A 17,792-nucleotide genomic window follows, 5' to 3' on the forward strand; every position below is an offset into this window, starting at 1 on the left:
GGCACATGCCCACCAAGTTTTGTGTACCCCGGTCTTTCAGTGTCCCGGGAATCCTTGTTGGTGTACGTCACTAAATGTACACATAAATTATTTTATTGTAAGGCCCCCCATGAACGAAAGTACACAAAACGTGGCATGCATTCGGAGGGTGTCATAATGATCCTACACTTTTAATTTCGTGCAGTTTTGACCTTGTCAGCCAGAGATATTGTGATGAAAACACCTAATTTTTTGCTTTTTAATTTTTAACTAGGTGGCGCTATACATGAAATAAGTGGTAATGGGATGGGTTGACATGCCCCCTTAAGACCAACATACATAAAAAAGGTGGACCTCCTAGGCCCTACGGTTCTCGAGATATTCACAGAAAACTGTCTCCGGCCACCTACAGGCCAGTTGGTGTATAGTAACATAAATTAATTTATTGTGTGGCCCCCCATGAACGGAATTCCACAAAATTTGGCATGCATACAGAGGGTGTCATAATGATCCTACACTTCCAATTTCGTGCAGTTTTGACTATGTTAGGTCACAGATACCTTCAATTACAACACCTCATTTTTACTTTTTTGTGTTTAACTAGGTGGCGCTATACATGAAATGAGTGGTTATGGAATGGGTTGACATGGCCCCTTGAGATCAACATACAAAAAAAAATGGTCCACAGAAAACTGTGTCTGCCCTACCCTCCTTTCGGGGGGTCCAGTCCAGCGGGGGGGCTACAGATCAAAACGAAAAACGATGGTTCCATGCTATCCATGTGGGGTTACATGCCCACCAAGTTCCGGGAATCCATGACGGAAATTTGGGCATGCGAAAAAGAAAAGGAAAAAAAATATATATAAATAATAATAATAATAATAATAATAAGACGTTCTAAATGGAACGCGATGTAATTAAGCTGTTCCTTTCCAAGCGTCTTGGAGACGTACTGTATGTGTGCTGACTGGGCTATGTCTATATAGTTGATGACACCAAATGAATAAGTATGCTGCAAATGAGCAGACGTGTGAAGCACCGGGCATAACTTAATTTCGCGGCTACGTGGAGCAGTAGTAGGTTAATTGTTGAGGCCCATAGTTTGAGAAAAGCTGCAGATCATAGGCAGAGAAAGCATAATGCTCTGAGAACAGTAGCCAAAGGTTTTCCTGCAGAAACAGGTGCCTTGGTGCACACACCCCGCTTTCACGTTGACTCCCTGCATTGTGACAAAAACTGTCAGTCAGACAGTGAATTTTGGTTTACTAAATTAGCATAATGCGGTAACAATTATCATTTCAATTCTATCTGAAATCTGCTCACTGCAGACGTTACAATGCAGACCCAAGCAGCAGCACAGCCTTGAAAGACGCACACTTTGAATTTGATCAGAGCGGCTCTGGTTCTTCACCTAACTTGATGTGATTGGCTGGATGACCGTTCAATCAAATCAACAGACCTATTTGTGTCTCTGTGTGTGCGTTATAGATACGGTTCCAACTCTTTACGGGAGCGTTTATTTCCATATTTTACTTTCAATTTAATCTGACAAAAAGTGTGGGGGATAGAATCGTGTTCCAGCAAAACTGTACGTTATAACACCCACATCCCCCACGCTTGCTACGCGCATGTGTGCGTGTCTGCACGCAGGTGTCTCCCTCTCCCTCCCGTGTCATAGGCCTATGTAATGTGTCCAGAAAACCCACAAAACGCAACAGTGATAGAGCAATCATAGTATCATGATATGATTGCCATCTGGCGGTAGTGGTTTGTGGGCCTATTGGGGTCAAGTAGGAAGCCCAGCAAGTTCCAAAAGTAGAAAAAAAGTTTTGCGAGATCTCGCAATGAGATCCCGCAAAAGTGCATCGTTTTTTTTTTCTTCTTCATGTTTTTTTCCCCCATTACTTTTTTTTTTTTTTTTTAACCCATGTTTTTTTCCCCCATGTCACGCGGAGGGCTCCATACTGGTAGGCTATCAAAAGCAGATTTCGATTTTCGTTACCACTGTGTAGCTAAGCCTTAAGCCATACCCAAGTAGCCCAAATCGAGGTAATGTTTAATTATGCATGATTTATTTTGTTATTGAGTTCGTAGGCTGGGATTCCTCTCGGCAACAATTATATGTTTAAAGGTAGCCTCCTGCTTTTTCAGAAGGGGCGGCAGGAAGGCTACTGACAGAGCGACGCACAGTGGCTGAAAGTGGTACTAAAGTTTCACGCAGCTTCACGCCGCGTAATGCGCGACTGAAGTGGCCATTTGAAAGTAATGCCCACTGTATGCCATATTGTGATATTACTACAGGTATTTTTCAAAAGCATACATTTATTGTTGCAGTATTGTTTCTAGAGGGTTTACCCCACCCCAACTCCCTCCTCTGTGTCTCCTACCCCTTCCTCCTTCAGCTCCTCCCACCTCCAAACCTCCACTGACCACAGGAAGCACATCAGCACACATCAGCGCTACACATGAAACACACACCATCACAGCAGGTACAGTACGTGAAGGACGAGCAATCTCTGGTTGACATAGCTATTAAGGATGTAAGAGACACGTCGACACACTCACTCCCCGCATGGTTTCCCCACAGTGTTTAAAGTGTAACTCCGGAGTTCAAACAACCAAGGGTATATTTACGATGAATTAAGAATGTCAAGCTTTTGATTGAGAGCCCATAGGCACAAACACAATCACACACAAATGTGTTTGCTACGCCCCATACAGGTGAGGAAGTCTCATCCAGACTCTCAGGAGCACATGGGAATTCATGTACAACACATTCAGAAGCAGGTATAGGAAAAAGCTCTATGGATTGACTTTCTCTTGCTCTCTCACACATCTCTCTCTCTCCCTCTCCCTCATACACACACACACACACAAACACACAGACAAAGAAAATGCACACTACTGCAAAGTTTTAAACAAAATGAGAATCTTTACCTACAATGAGCAAATATCAGAACCAACCGTGAGCAACACAACAGCGTGCAGACATGAACAGAGACTGAAGAAACATGAGGATTTAAATACCTTGCCGTTAATTACAGAACAGGACACAGGTGACAATAACGGGCAAAGACCAGGAAAAACAAGGAGCACGAGCAGAGAGCCACAAGACAAGCCACAATTGCACTAGCGTAGTGTCAAACTTCCGTGTTAGTCTAAAGTCGGCAAACCATTTTCTTGTTTGTTGACATCGCTGTCAAGATGAGTGCTTCAGTTGTACCAAAACTTAAGAAATACAATGTACAGAAGTCTTTTAAGCTTCTTCAAACCGTGGGCTGCTGTAAGGAACACTGATGCCACTCTGCTCTGACCAATGGAGCTAAATGTCAGTGCATCAATGTGTTCTTATAGTGTAATAGCGTTACACTTCATGTTTTTTTATGTAAAAATGCCTGTAGGCCGATAATAGTGTTATATTTTGTTGTCTTCATCAGTGTCCAATGCAACATGTGGAAGTCCCAGAAACAATGAAGATGTAAGTAAAATAGCTATACAATAGTGTCCCGAAGGAGACTGTAGAACTCCATTTAAGTGTGTGTGTGTGTGTGTGTGTGTGTGTGTGTGTGCCTGTGTGTGTGCTCTGTGTCACAGGAAACATCTGTGCTGAGGTTGAAGAAAGACGTGTCCAGAAGACAACACAACCAAATCCATCCAGCTGTATACCCCCTGCACACCTTCATGGATCACACCCTGAAGTGGATGCTTTAAATACGTATATATTATGTCCAAATGGCGTAATAAGTTCGCCAGGCTCATTGTTCAAAAGCCAGCAACAAATCAGCAGGCTTGACTTGACTACCTGTAGCAATCAAAACGGTTTGGCTTGTATGCCTTAAATCTGATAGGACAGTGAATACAGTGACAGGAAGCAAGCATCATTTTGGGCAGATGTTTTGATCCAGTTTTAGTGTGCAATCCAAAAAAAAACCATAATCAGATGCCTTAACTGTCAGTGGTCTAAACCCCAAAATAAAAGTCATCACATCATCACGTGTTGCTATTTTCTGTGATTTCAGAGAATGACAGAAGGTATACAAGAAACAGGAAGTCATTCTCAAGCTCCTCCTCTGAGTGCTATTTTTTATACCACTGGACTCTCGCTCTCTTTCACACATACTGTACACAACCCACCCCTTGTTGAGACTCACATCCCCATAACATATGCACACCATACAAGCACACACACACACACACACACACATCTACCCCAGTAAGTGTAAGTGAATCTCACAAAGACGGAAGCAATGTTTTAAAAGCTCAGGTCAGAAGAGAGAAACCACAAACTTGAGCAGCATGATGGACGTCCACTCATGTTAAGGGATCTAAGCTAGGCAATAGTAACAGGGGTCAGAGTTACAGTTTGTCCGTTTCAGGTTTTACAAAACTGTCTTTGAATTTTATCTCGATCAGCATTATTATTTATTATTTTATTATTTATTTATTTCAAGAGGAATGCCTCTTGAGATGTGGCATCTCATTTTCGAGAGGGTCCTCGATAGGACTGGACAAAGACAAAGGGACAAGATACTACAGTACAGTACAGTACAACATACACATTCACTCACATACAGCCCTCTTCCCCCAACCCCAACCCAACAGCTCCCATTCCCTAATAATACATACATATACACGTATATACAACAAGCATACATCTACATATCCACATATATATATATACAGAGACACATGCATGCGCACAGTACATACATACACATATACGAAAATATAGACACGTACGCTCACATATCTATAACAGGGCATATTGACAGATCAGACAGATCAAAGACACACAAAAAGCATTGTAGTGACTGTCTTACCACAAATCAGACACTCGGCAGGGTGAGGGCTAGATCCTGTTTTTGACGCGCTATAGGCCTGTCCACTTCGGATAAAATTGAAGTCCACAACGTTTAGAGTCCTTGGGTGATGTTCCCATTTAATAGCAAAGATAGTTTACAAAGTTCAGACTAGTATATTCAAACGTGAGGGCTAATCTAGCTGTGGCGTGCCAGCGGTAAAAACTGTGCGATCTCCCCGCCACCCTAGCATCATTACCCCCCCGCTACACCTGTGAATTAATTACCTGGCGTGCCTGTCCCCCCGTGACCTATGACCTAGCTACTGTAACACAAGCACACTGCCCTCTAGTGTAGACCACCACCACAACATCAACAATAGCTAATGGCTCCCACACACCGGCCCCTAATTGGGAAAGTGTGACCAATTAAACTACAAAACAGGGAGCCACACAAAAAATGTCTTCAGGTCTTCTTCCTTCTGGATTGGATGTTAACCAGCGTTGGGTCATGACCATTACACAGCTTCTTGCAACAGGAAAAGCTTGGAAATAGGGCGCTCCAACTGCACCGTCTTAGTCTTCAACTACACGGCACGTACGAAACCATTCTTGTCTGGGTAAGTCTTTGTCACTCTACCCATAATCCATGATCCACGGGGAGCAGTGTGATCCATGATAATTCAAGGATGTTCCTTTAAATCCAGCTCCACAGTCAAAAACCACCCTTAGAGATTTCTTTCTTGGGTGATACACCCCATGATGAGGGAGATACCACACATGGCCTTCTTTACAGTCCAGCTGGTCTTTAGGCACCACTTCAGCATATCCGCTGTCAATCATCTGTGAGAGAAACGCTGTATACTCCTCCTGATAAGATTTGTTCCTTTCAAACTTTCTTTTTAGCCAGTTAACACGCTGTTCCACTATGCACCGGTTATTTGGCATGGTGATGTCATCAGTCTTAAAGGGTAAATCCATGCAGTAATGACCTCCTTGCAAGTGTGTGGACTTCTCAAGGACCTCCATGAACCTCAGGTCTTCCCTTGACATCTCCTGCCTCTCCTCCAAGGACTTCTCATTAAAGTCTTGATTGTACTGAGAAACCAATTGCTCCTCCAGCCTGGCAATGGATATCCTATTGGCATAGACGGTTGAGCAGCTTCTCTTGCAACATCCACTATTGCCTCTCAATGGACCGTTGATGACCCACCCCAATAGGGTCCTCATGGCGTAGGGTCCACCACCTTCGCTGTTGACAATTTCCCAGGGCTCCATCAATTTTGGTGCATTGGTCCCAATCAAGATTTCAACATCTGCATCCAATTCTGGAATTTTAACATCTCTCAAATATTCCCATTTCTCAAGGTCTTGCTGGGTGGGAATGTTGCTCTTTGACACTGGAATTGCGTCCTGTGTGTACACCTCTGGGAGGTCCAAGAACTGGCTGCCACCCAATTTGGACACCTCCAGACCTGGAACAACTTGACTTTCAACAACCTTCTCTTGGCCCATGGTGCGTAGTAGAATGTTGGTCCTTTTACCCTGCAGATTCAACTTCTTCAAGAAACTGTTGGTACAAAATGTTGCTGTACTTCCAGGGTCCAAGAAGGCATATGTCCTAAGCACCTTGTGTCCTTTCTTAGATTTCACCTGTACAGGAATGATGGAGAGAGTACAATGTTGATCTCCGGCCCCAGTACAACCACATGTCTGAAGCGACACCAGTGCGTTATTAACTTCTACTTCCTGTGTCTTGGTCATCTTGTCCTCATTGTGGATGTGCAAAATAGTTGGATGTTTCAGATTGCATTCATCACAGGTCAGACGACTTCTACACTCTTTGCTCATGTGGCCCACTTTCAAGCATCCAAAGCAAACACCCTTTCCTCTCAAGAATTCAATCTTCTCCCTGTGAGGAATTTTGTTCAAGCCTGGACACTTGGGCAATAGATGAGGCTGCTTACAATAGTGGCAGAACTCTGAGCCTGACTCCTTCGAAGCACTGGGCTGGCTTGGCATCGCCAAAATGTTAGTTGCAAAACTGCTTCCTTTGATATTACTCCTGGACACTGGCCTACTACTATTCATAGCCTTCAAAGCGCTGGATTGTGTGTCTGCAATATCACCAAAAAGTGGATGAGACAAGATTTTGACTTGAGTCTCGAGAAAGTTCACCATATCAGGAAAGTTGGCTCGATAGCCTCGTCGCTCTTGTAGCTCACAGGCCGTAGATCTCCATCTGTCCCGCAGCCTGTACGGCCATTTCATTATCACATTCTTCATATTTGATGGAATGTTCAATTCCTCCATACATTGTATCTCAGTCATAACATTGCAGCATCCTCTTAGGAAAAGTGCAAATTCTTGCAATGCCTTAACATCCTCAGCCTTTACGACAGGCCATCCGAACACTTTGTCCATATAGGCTGTTGCTATCTTCTGTTCACTGCCAAAGTGCTCTCGCAGAAGACATTTTGCTCTTTGATATCCTTGCTGTGATGCCATATGTAGGCAACTTCGAACCAGCTCTCTAGGCTGCCCTGTAGTATATTGCTCTAACAGGTAAAGACAGTCTTGATAGCTGCTAGTTCTCTCCTCAACACAGTGTTCAAAAGCTCTAACAAATGAAAGAAATTGCAATGGATCCCCATCGAATATGGCTATGTCTTTCTGTGGCAAACTTGATGACATTTGTTGCTGCACAAGCATTGCTGTAATCTCATTCTGCCTTTGCAAGATTCGACATATGGCATTCTGGTCCACAGTGCTTTGCATTGATGGAGTGTTCTGTGCTGGCTGAAGCCTGTGCAATTGCTGTTCTTGTGCAGCTACTGATCCAGCAGGCGCAGTTATTAAGGTTGTAGGAACATTTTCAAACTGATGCTGTCGGCCAGTACCATGTGTTCCATTGAGTGGCTGTGACTGCAGTCTGAAAGTGCTATCCCTTGCTGATGATATGACACGACGCTGTTCATGATCCTGTGAGCGTGCAAAAGGGTCCTCGCCATGCGCAGGAGACACAGGTGGTTCTCTTGAGGTTGGTTTTGTAGTCATGGTGCTTTGTTTAGGAACATACGTGCTTGCATTTGGATTAAGTTGAAGACTTTGCCCTTTACGTGCCTTACTCGCGTATGAGTTCATTCCATCTGATGCGGCCATTCCCACATCACTGCCTTCCAGTACTGAAAGCCTTGCATCTGCCATAGCAATTTGTGTATCAAGTTCCAACTGTTCCTTCCTTTTCCTCAGCTTGACTCTTTCCAATCGGAGTTCCTCCTCTTGTTCCTCAAGCTGATGCTTCCTTTGTAAAGCAGCAGCCTTCTCCATCAAAGCTGCCCTTTCTGCCTTTGCCTTTAGCCGTGCGGAAGATGCACTGGAACTGCCATGGCTTCGTTTGCTTGATCTTTTGCTGGACACATTAGACACACTGTCCCCTGGCTTAATGTCATCTTGACACACAGATTGAGCATCTTTGTTTTTCACCTTTAGTTGTGCACCCTGGCCATCACCATCATCATCATCATCATCATCATCGTCACTTTCACCACAATCATCATCAGAAACAGCACCATCACCGCCACCATCAACAATGTCAGCAGCATCATTCACATTTTCATCATCACATGAAGCTCCCATCTCCTTCAACCATTTATACACTTCTTCAACAAATGCATCATTAACAGACCCTTTTGACTGAAACCATTCTTCCTGTCTTTTCTGTTCCTCTTCAGGCAGAGAAAACTCTGTGAGCAATGTGTTGTGAAGATCAAAGGCATTTTGACATAGAGATTTAAACCTTTTTAGCTTTTGTTGAACATTTGTCACATTTGCAGGAACATTTTCAACAGAAGACAAAAACGGGACGATGTCTGCTTTTATTTTGCTTGTTTTTTTAAAAATCATACTTCTTTCCTTTTGAAGCTTTTCAATTATCATAACGATTCCTTTAGCGGTAGGCTTTCTTGTCCTTTTTTCGCTACCCTCACGTTGCAACTCTGTAGCTTTATTTTCATCATTGCCTTGTGTGTCACTCATTTTCAACAGATTTTTTTTGTAAGATTCACGGGCCTTGTTATTGCGCTGTGTCGACTATGCGGCCTCTCCGTTTGCCTAGGCAACACACTCGCAATACGTGACCTATATAGCAATATTATTAACACTGCGTCAATTGTTGTGCAGGCGTAAATGTCTTTGCAGCTCACAGTATGGTAATAGGCCGTTCAAAACAGTCTTTTTTATAACATCGTAGTCGACAAGTCTTAATTGAACAGTCTTTCAGTTCGTAACCTGCTTATCAGGAACGTCCAAGTTTTCCTTTGCCGGTCGATGATAAAAAGATTTATCCTACCTTAGGATTGGCGATGGATGACCCAGTTTATGGCTTTACCATGCTGCGGTTTCAAGTTCGATAAAGTAATCCGTTTGCTTATTCAGCTTCCAAAGTATTCCAGCGAAATCCAATTGTTGTTCAACTTCCAACGTATCCAAACGATATCGAACATTAATCCAACTTCCAAAGTATCCAAACGAGACCAGATTTTCATTTGTTCTTCTTCCAGGACATCTCAACGAGATCAAAGTTTTTACTTGTGTAGTGACTGTCTTACCACAAATCAGACACTCGGCAGGGTGAGGGCTAGATCCTGTTTTTGACGCGCTATAGGCCTGTCCACTTCGGATAAAATTGAAGTCCACAACGTTTAGAGTCCTTGGGTGATGTTCCCATTTAATAGCAAAGATAGTTTACAAAGTTCAGACTAGTATATTCAAACGTGAGGGCTAATCTAGCTGTGGCGTGCCAGCGGTAAAAACTGTGCGATCTCCCCGCCACCCTAGCATCATTACCCCCCCGCTACACCTGTGAATTAATTACCTGGCGTGCCTGTCCCCCCGTGACCTATGACCTAGCTACTGTAACACAAGCACACTGCCCTCTAGTGTAGACCACCACCACAACATCAACAATAGCTAATGGCTCCCACAAGCATTAATGAAAACAGTTACAACGGTTACTTGCTTTCAGATATGTGAACAAAGATGTCTTGAAGCGACTCAAAGATGTAATTTATCTTAAGGCCCCAGGCAGGCTATTCCAGTCAAAGGGAGCCTTGTATTTAAATGAACGCCTGCCGCTTTCTTTGGAGATATGTGGTACTGTAAATGATAGATATTCGGTGTGCCTCAAACTATAGTTTGTTTGGTAAGGTATTAAATGTTGTTGCAGGTAGAGTGGATAACTAAGATGTATGCACTTAAAAATAAGCTGGAACCAATGAAACTGTCTCCTGGCGTTAAGTGACAGAATATTCAATGAATCATACAGGATACAGTGATGCGTCCTGTATGAACATTTCAACACAAATCTACAAATGCTATTAAAGACAACAGTCAAGGGCTTAAGATAGGTCTCAGTGGAGTTCTGGTATACTACATCAGCATAGTCTATAATTGGAAATAATAATTGCTTCACAATTCTCAACCTGATCTGCTGTGTAAAACAATTATTAAAACGATACAACATCCTTATATTACAATTCAACTTTCTTATGATATGATTGATGTGGGTTTTATAGGAGAGTTGAAAATCAAGCCAAAAGCCCAAGTATTTAAATTCATCAACTCTGCCAAGAGCGGTGCCATCTAAAAAGTTAATTGACAAGTTTGTTTGTTTAACAGTAGATCTTGTTGGGAAAAGCATACAGTATGATTTCTTTTTATTCAACAGGAGGTCATTACAGTGGAACCATTTTTGAATAATATCAAAGTCTGTCTGAAGAGTGTTCTGTATCTTAGAAATATTAGAGTCGGAATTATAGATCACTGTATCATCAGCATATAAGTGAATAGAACAGTCTGAGCAAGCTTGTGGAAGGTCATTGATAAAGACTGAAAATAGGAGAGGCCCTAACGAAGAACCTTGAGGGACACCCTTTTCCATAATGGCAAAGGAGGATAGACTACCCTGAAAAAGGACACACTGTTGGCGAAAATGTAAGTAAGAGCTAAACCAAAGAAGAGCTTGTTTAGAGAGCCCAATAGCATGGAGTTTATCTAAAAGCATGTAATGATTAACAAGGTCAAAAGCTTTGGTTAAGTCTATAAAAATCGCTCCATTAGACATATTATCATCGAGGGATGATGATACATCATTGGTGAACTTCAATAAGGCAGTTGTGGTGGAAAATTTAGGTCTGAAACCTGATTGATGTTGAGACAAAATAGAAGACGCATTAATATAATTATATAATTGATTAAATATTAGCTTTTCGAAAACTTTTGCCACGCTACTAATAATGGAAATGGGTCTGTAATTGTTAAGGTCAAATGGATCACCTCCTTTATGGATTGGGGTTACCCTGGCACATTTCCATCTTAATGGGACCTCACCAGTGGCTAAAGATTGATTAAATAAATCGGATAGTGGATATGACAATATGTCAGAGGCGACCTTAATGAACTTGGTTTCCAGACCATCTAAGTCTTTACCACTGCCTGTCTTCAGTTCAGATATAGCTCTCTGTACATCAATGGGACTAATAATTGAAAAAGAAAAAGAGGTAGGCCTATTACAAGAGTATTGAGCCATATTTAAGATGTTGTTGGAATTAGAAGACTGGGTTTTGCAGATTGAAGCAAAATGCTGATTAAAAGCATTAGCTATTGCAAGTGGATCAGAAAGAGTATCATTTTTAAGTCTAATTTTAGCTGGAGCACTTGGATTAGATTTGTTAAATAACTCATTAAGATTTCTCCAAAATTTCTTGGGATCATTGTAGTTATTTGATAGAGAACTTTTAAAATACTCAGATTTAGCATTCCTTGTTTTTGTAGTACATATATTTCTTAAGTGTTTATATGTTTCCCAATCTACAGGGTCCTTAGTCGAACAATATTTACCCCATGCCTTATCCCTTTGTTTAAATAGTGTAAGTAGTTCACCACCAATCCAGGGTAGATGTCTTCCTTTTACCCTTACTGACCTCCATGGAGCATGCTTATCAATAACTTGGAGAACCTCGGTGTGAAAATAATTCCAAGCATCCTCAACAGCGGGAATTAAGTTAAGCCTGTCCCATTTAATATTCAATAGGTCTTGAATGAAATGCTCATCATTAAGGTTTTTCAATTGTCTTACTTTAATAATTTTAGGTGGTAATCTTGGTAGTCTCATTTTCCATATGCAAGACACAATAGAGTGGTCACTAAAACAGTCAGGAAGTACTCCAGATTTAATTATCCTATCAGGGTGGGTGACCAAGATCCAGTCTAATAGGGTTTTGGATCTATTATCAACGCGAGTAGGTTCTTTGACTAACTGAGTTAAGTTAAGGCTCTCAAGAAAATGTCTTTCATGAAGAGACGAACGGTCTAGCCAATTACGATTAAAGTCACCAAGGATGATCATCTCTTTTGAACAGTTTAAGGAGCTAATGGTATTGGCAATACATTTTATAGACTCAGAGGGGGAGCTTGGTGGTCTGTAAATATTACCTATAGTCAAATGTTTGTTTTCATGGAGACATAATTGTATAAAAAGACATTCAAAGGACTCAGGAATTTCATTGGGTTTGACAACCTCTGAGGATAAGTGTGATAAGACATAGGTGGCTACACCACCACCTCGCGCACCCCTATCAGATCTATACAGTGTATATTTATCAAGCTTCATTTCATCGTCTGAGATATTACTATTAAGCCAGGTCTCAGACAAAGTAATAACATCTGGCTTGTTGTAGACCAGCCAGGCTCTTAGAAGGTCTATTTTATTTGTCAGACTCCTAATATTTAAATAAATTACATGTAAACCTTTACCCATAATTAACTAGCTGTTTAAGTAAAGTAGAGGGATAGGAGGTGGAGTAGGGATGAGGCAGGGAGCAACATACAGACGCGCGCGCACACACACACACACACACAAACATAACCACAGGATGAGAGTCTTTACTTCCTTCATCTTGTTTCTGCTCTCAGGTGAGTGATGTCACATTTGTGATATTATTGAACATTAGGTCGTATTGCATCAGAAGAGTGAATGACTGTCCTGAGAAACAGGAAGTGAGAGAACAGAGAGGAAGTAGTTTCTTTTTCTTTTTCGCATGCCCAAATTTCTGTCAATGATTCCCGGGACACTGAAAGACCGGGGTACACAAAACTTGGTGGGCATGTACCCCCACATGGATAGCATGGAACCATCGTTTTTCGTTTTGATCTGTAGCCCCCCCGCTGTACTGGACCCCCCGAAAGGAAGGTAGGGCAGACACAGTTTTCTGTGAATATCTTGAGAACCGTAGGGCCTAGGATGACCAATTTTTTTCTGTATGTTTGCCTCCAGGGGTCATGTTAACCCATTCCATGTGCACACATGTGCATAAACAGATATACACGCACACACATACATTCACAGTAATCATACGTATGACACATACGCACACAGTAGACATATGTACGCATGCATGCACATGCACAAACACACATACGCAGGCAAACACACAAGCACGCCCACACACACACACACACACACACACACACACTTAAACATAAACGTGTACACGCACACATTCACACAATTCAAGAATTTCTCAGAATTATGAACAGGCAAGATGGGGGTGGGGTTGTATAAAATGAATTTTACATGTGAAATCTATGAACTAATCATGTTTTGGTACTTGTTGTCTAGCAGATACCAGTGAGAATTGAGTGTGGATAATGCAATTTGGTGAGACAGTTAGAATCATATAGGCCTCTCAGCGTGATTGATTTTCGTGGAAAAAATGTGCTGGACTGGGCGGCGGTCATATTTTGTACCGCTCTGCGGCACATCTAGTTTCTAGTGTGTTATGTTGTGCTGCTTAGCCTTTCCACCTACTTGTATGTTTAGTTTTTGTTTTGTTTTATTTTTAAATAAATAGTTAAATAATAGTTAGTAGCCACACATCACCTGTGAGTATAATGTGCAGCTCTAAGGTTAGGACCCAAATGCACACTACTGCAAAGTCATGAACAGAGACTGAAGAAACATGAGCATTTAAATACCCTGCAGTTAATTATAGAACAGGACACAGGTGACAATAATGGGCAAAGACCAGGAAAAACAAGGAGCATGAGCAGAGAGCAGACAATATACTCTGCACTAGCGTAGTGTCAAACTTCCGTGTTTGTCTTGAAGTCGTCAAACCATTTTCTTGTTTGTTGACATCGCTGTCAAGATGAGTGCTTCAGAAATACAATGTACAGAAGTCTTTCAAGTTTCGTCAAACCTGTTGCTGTAAGGAACACTGACGCCACTCTGCTCGGTTTCAAGCCGATACCTTTTTCTTAAAAACGCCAGCCTATGTGCACAGTGGCTGCACAAAATAAAGATGACAGGATTTCTGATGCCCACACACACATTTTGTTATAATGAAAGCCCTCATCTTCAGGTGGTTGTTGACAGTGATGACAACGAACAGGAAATGGGTCACCACGCTAGTGCACAGAGCCTATAACCCATAGACCGAGAGCAACGTCTAACAGGAAGCAAACATGAGAAGCAAACATGAGAGATGCAAAATAAAAATGCACACAACACACAAACAAAAGAAAACAGGACACAACTCTTCCTGTAAGAATTTATTCAAAAGACACGTGCACACACACACACACACACACACACATACACACACAAACACACACACACATTTTACCATTGGAATATTTACCATTGGAAATTAAATTCCTGTGAATCTGTGCTATACTATTTATTCAGGAGAGTTTAGAGCTTTTTACCAAACATGTCCCATCACTGTTATTTTTTCCTCTGCAGGTCATCTTACATTTGTCTTTGTGAGACTTGTAGCAGCTGTGCTGTTCTTTGCCCTTCTGCATTCAACCTTTGAGTTCATGAGAAGCAGAGTGAAAGGAAAAAAGGTAGGACATCATAACACACACACACACACACACACACACACACACACACACACACACACACACTCTGGTTCTGCAACACTAGTGACAGAAGAGCTGACCGCTAGTCTTGCAGCAAGGCTCATCAGTGTCAGTTTAATGCATCCTAGGAACATCTAGGATGCATCAATGGAGCTAAATATCAGTGCATCAATGTGTTCTTATAGTGTAATAGTGTTACACTTCATGTTTGTTTTATGTAGTGCTGTCAGTTAAATGCGTTATTAACGGCGTTAACGGAAACCTATTTTAATGGCGTCAATTTTTTTATCGCGAGATTAACGTTCATTTTGGTGTAACAAACTTTGTAGTTTTTTCACATGCTGTTGCAACAACTAGTAACGTTAGAACAACTACAACACCACACCGATCTAGCCAGACCGGAAACTAAACAATACGCACTGACGAATGGAATGGAACAGAACGTTGTATGTGCTGCATACACGCCCCCTTTTAGGGGGAAGATGACTGATATAATGGAAATCTATGCCGCATCAAAGTGGAGAGCGAAACGTGCTTATAGTAAACTTACTAAATCTTGAAACAAACATGAATAAAAGGCACAAAATAAGGTTGGTGTAAGAGTTATCTGTGTGTTTATGGGATTAATGTGACCATGTTCCTATGTTTTGCTCTCTTCAGTTTACAGGAGTGTCACAAATCTATCGATAGGCACAGTCAAACTGCCTGTGGCTGACTAATTAAGTTCAGCAAGCTTAACTTTACATGTCATAACATCAACTAAACATAAGTCACACATTCATTCTATCACTTGTAATATGAACGTAGCCTATTTCCTACAACTAGGTGAGATAATTGGCTATGTTATACTGAAGTTCCACAGTTAGCTAAGTATATATATATAAGTATATATACTTTTTTGATCCCGTGAGGGAAATTTGGTCTCTGCATTTAACCCAATCGGTGAATTAGTGAAACACAAACAGCACACACAGTGAACACACAGTGAGGTGAAGCACACACTAATCCCGGCGCAGTGAGCTGCCTGCTACAACGGCGGCGCTCGGGGAGCAGTGAGGGGTTAGGTGCCTTGCTCAAGGGCACTTCAGCCGCAGCCCACTGGTCGGGGCTCGAACCGGCAACCCTCCGGTTACGTCCAAAGTGCTAACCAGTGGGCAACGGCTGCCCAAGCTAGCAAGCTAGCAAGTTAGTAAAATGATTGAATGTCCTGTGAATTAATAACTAGATGTAACGTCAACGTGTGATTACTAGCTGTCTTTCAATGGTATAATGTTAATGTGTTTTCTGCTAAAATGGGGCGTGATGCAGATCAAATGTATCTTTATGATGATGCGCTGTTAGTAGGCTACGTAAAGGCATGCTGCACACACTTGATTGGGCTAACGAGCCGGCCAAAGAGTAGTAGCCTAGGCTGACGCATTAGTTGTGTGCCGCCAAAGATTTTTTCACCGTCACTTGTTCTGTTATCAACATTCCTCTTTGGCTGCTACTATTTGAGATCCACTCTGCTTTCGACATTCATTTACATTAGATTCCATTCTTTTCAATACAACGTTGATGTGTGTGGCAAGTGACAGTGCACCATATACTGTAGGCCTATAAAATGGCAATGCACTCATGTTGAAAAGTTCCTTATTTTAAACTGAACTCAAAGATAATGAATATAGTATGAATATAATATTTTCTGTTTGTTATGCCCTTTATAATGTGTGTAGGCCTACATTTTGTGCATGCACTTCTGCAGTAGCATTTATTTCAGTTTATATCAGCTATATTTCTGAAGAATATATTGTGTTGCCTCAGGTCTGCTGCACATCTTTTGAAATTTGATTTGAAATAATCAAATAGACCTATGTCTTAAAGTTCAGTTAATACAGTAACTTGCTTTGCTTTCATTTGAATCCCAATCAAGATAAACAATAATTGCTTTATTGTTAATATGGACTCCTGGAAAGTTCAGAAATGCAAAATAATCATATGATAAAATATGTGATTAATCATGATTAACTATAGGAATTCAGCGATTAATCGTGATTAAAAATTTTAATCGTTTGACAGCACTAGTTTTATGTAAAAATGGCTGTAGGCCTATAATAGTGTTATATTTTGTTGTCTTCATTAGTGTCCAATGCAACATGTGGAAGTCCCAAAAACAATGAAGATGTAAGTAAAATAGCTATACAATAGTGTACTGAAGGAGACTGTAGAACTCCATTTAAGTGTGTGTGTGTGTGTGTGTGTGTGTGTGTTGTGTGTGTGTGTGTGTGTGTGTGTGTGTGCTCTGTGTCACAGGAAACATCTGTGTAAGGCTAAGGCTGAAGAAAGACGTGTCCAGAAGACAACACAACCAAATCCATCCAGCTGTATGCCCCCTGCACACCTTCATCGATCACACCCTGAAGTGGATGGTTTAAATACGTATATATTATGTCTAAATGGCGTAATAAGTTCGCCAGGCTCATTGTTCAAAAGCCAGCAACAAATCAGCAGGCTTGACTTGATTACCTGTAGCAATCAAAACGGTTTGGCTTTTATGCCTTTAATCTGATTGGACAGTGAATACAGTGACAAGAAGCAAGCATCATTTTGGGCAGATGTTTTGATCCACAGGTGTGAGGTTTTAATAATAGTGTAATATTATTGATTTTGATGTGTAAGTAATAAAAAAACTGTAATCAGGTGTTTTGTACAACAGGCAGACATATCATTGGTCCAAATGTGCCACTGATATAAAATAGCTCCACGTCAAATAATCTAATTTGAATGAAATTGATCATCTGTATTCTATGTATGTGTTGCTATTTTGAGTGATTTAAGGGTACAGGGAAGGTGTTTTCAGACTGACCAAAGGACTACAACTGCTACGTTACGGGGGCGCTGGCGAGACACGCCGCTCCTTCTGGCATCATGTTTTTGTTTGTTTTTATGTAATGTTGGTCATTTTATGTAATGTTCTGTTAATTATGACCGCCGCGCAGCGAAGTCAATGATTCCTGGGACACTGAAAGACCGGGGTACACGAAACTTGGTGGGCATGTAACCCCACATGGATAGCATGGAACCATCGTTTTTCGTTTTGATCTGTAGC

The sequence above is a fragment of the Alosa pseudoharengus genome, unplaced genomic scaffold (assembly GCF_046254945.1).
Source record: "Alosa pseudoharengus isolate Yale_2024_CS ecotype anadromous, Long Island Sound unplaced genomic scaffold, YU_APseudo_1.1 YU_APseudo_1.1_scf_21, whole genome shotgun sequence".
NCBI classification, from domain to species: Eukaryota; Metazoa; Chordata; class Actinopteri; order Clupeiformes; family Clupeidae; genus Alosa; species Alosa pseudoharengus.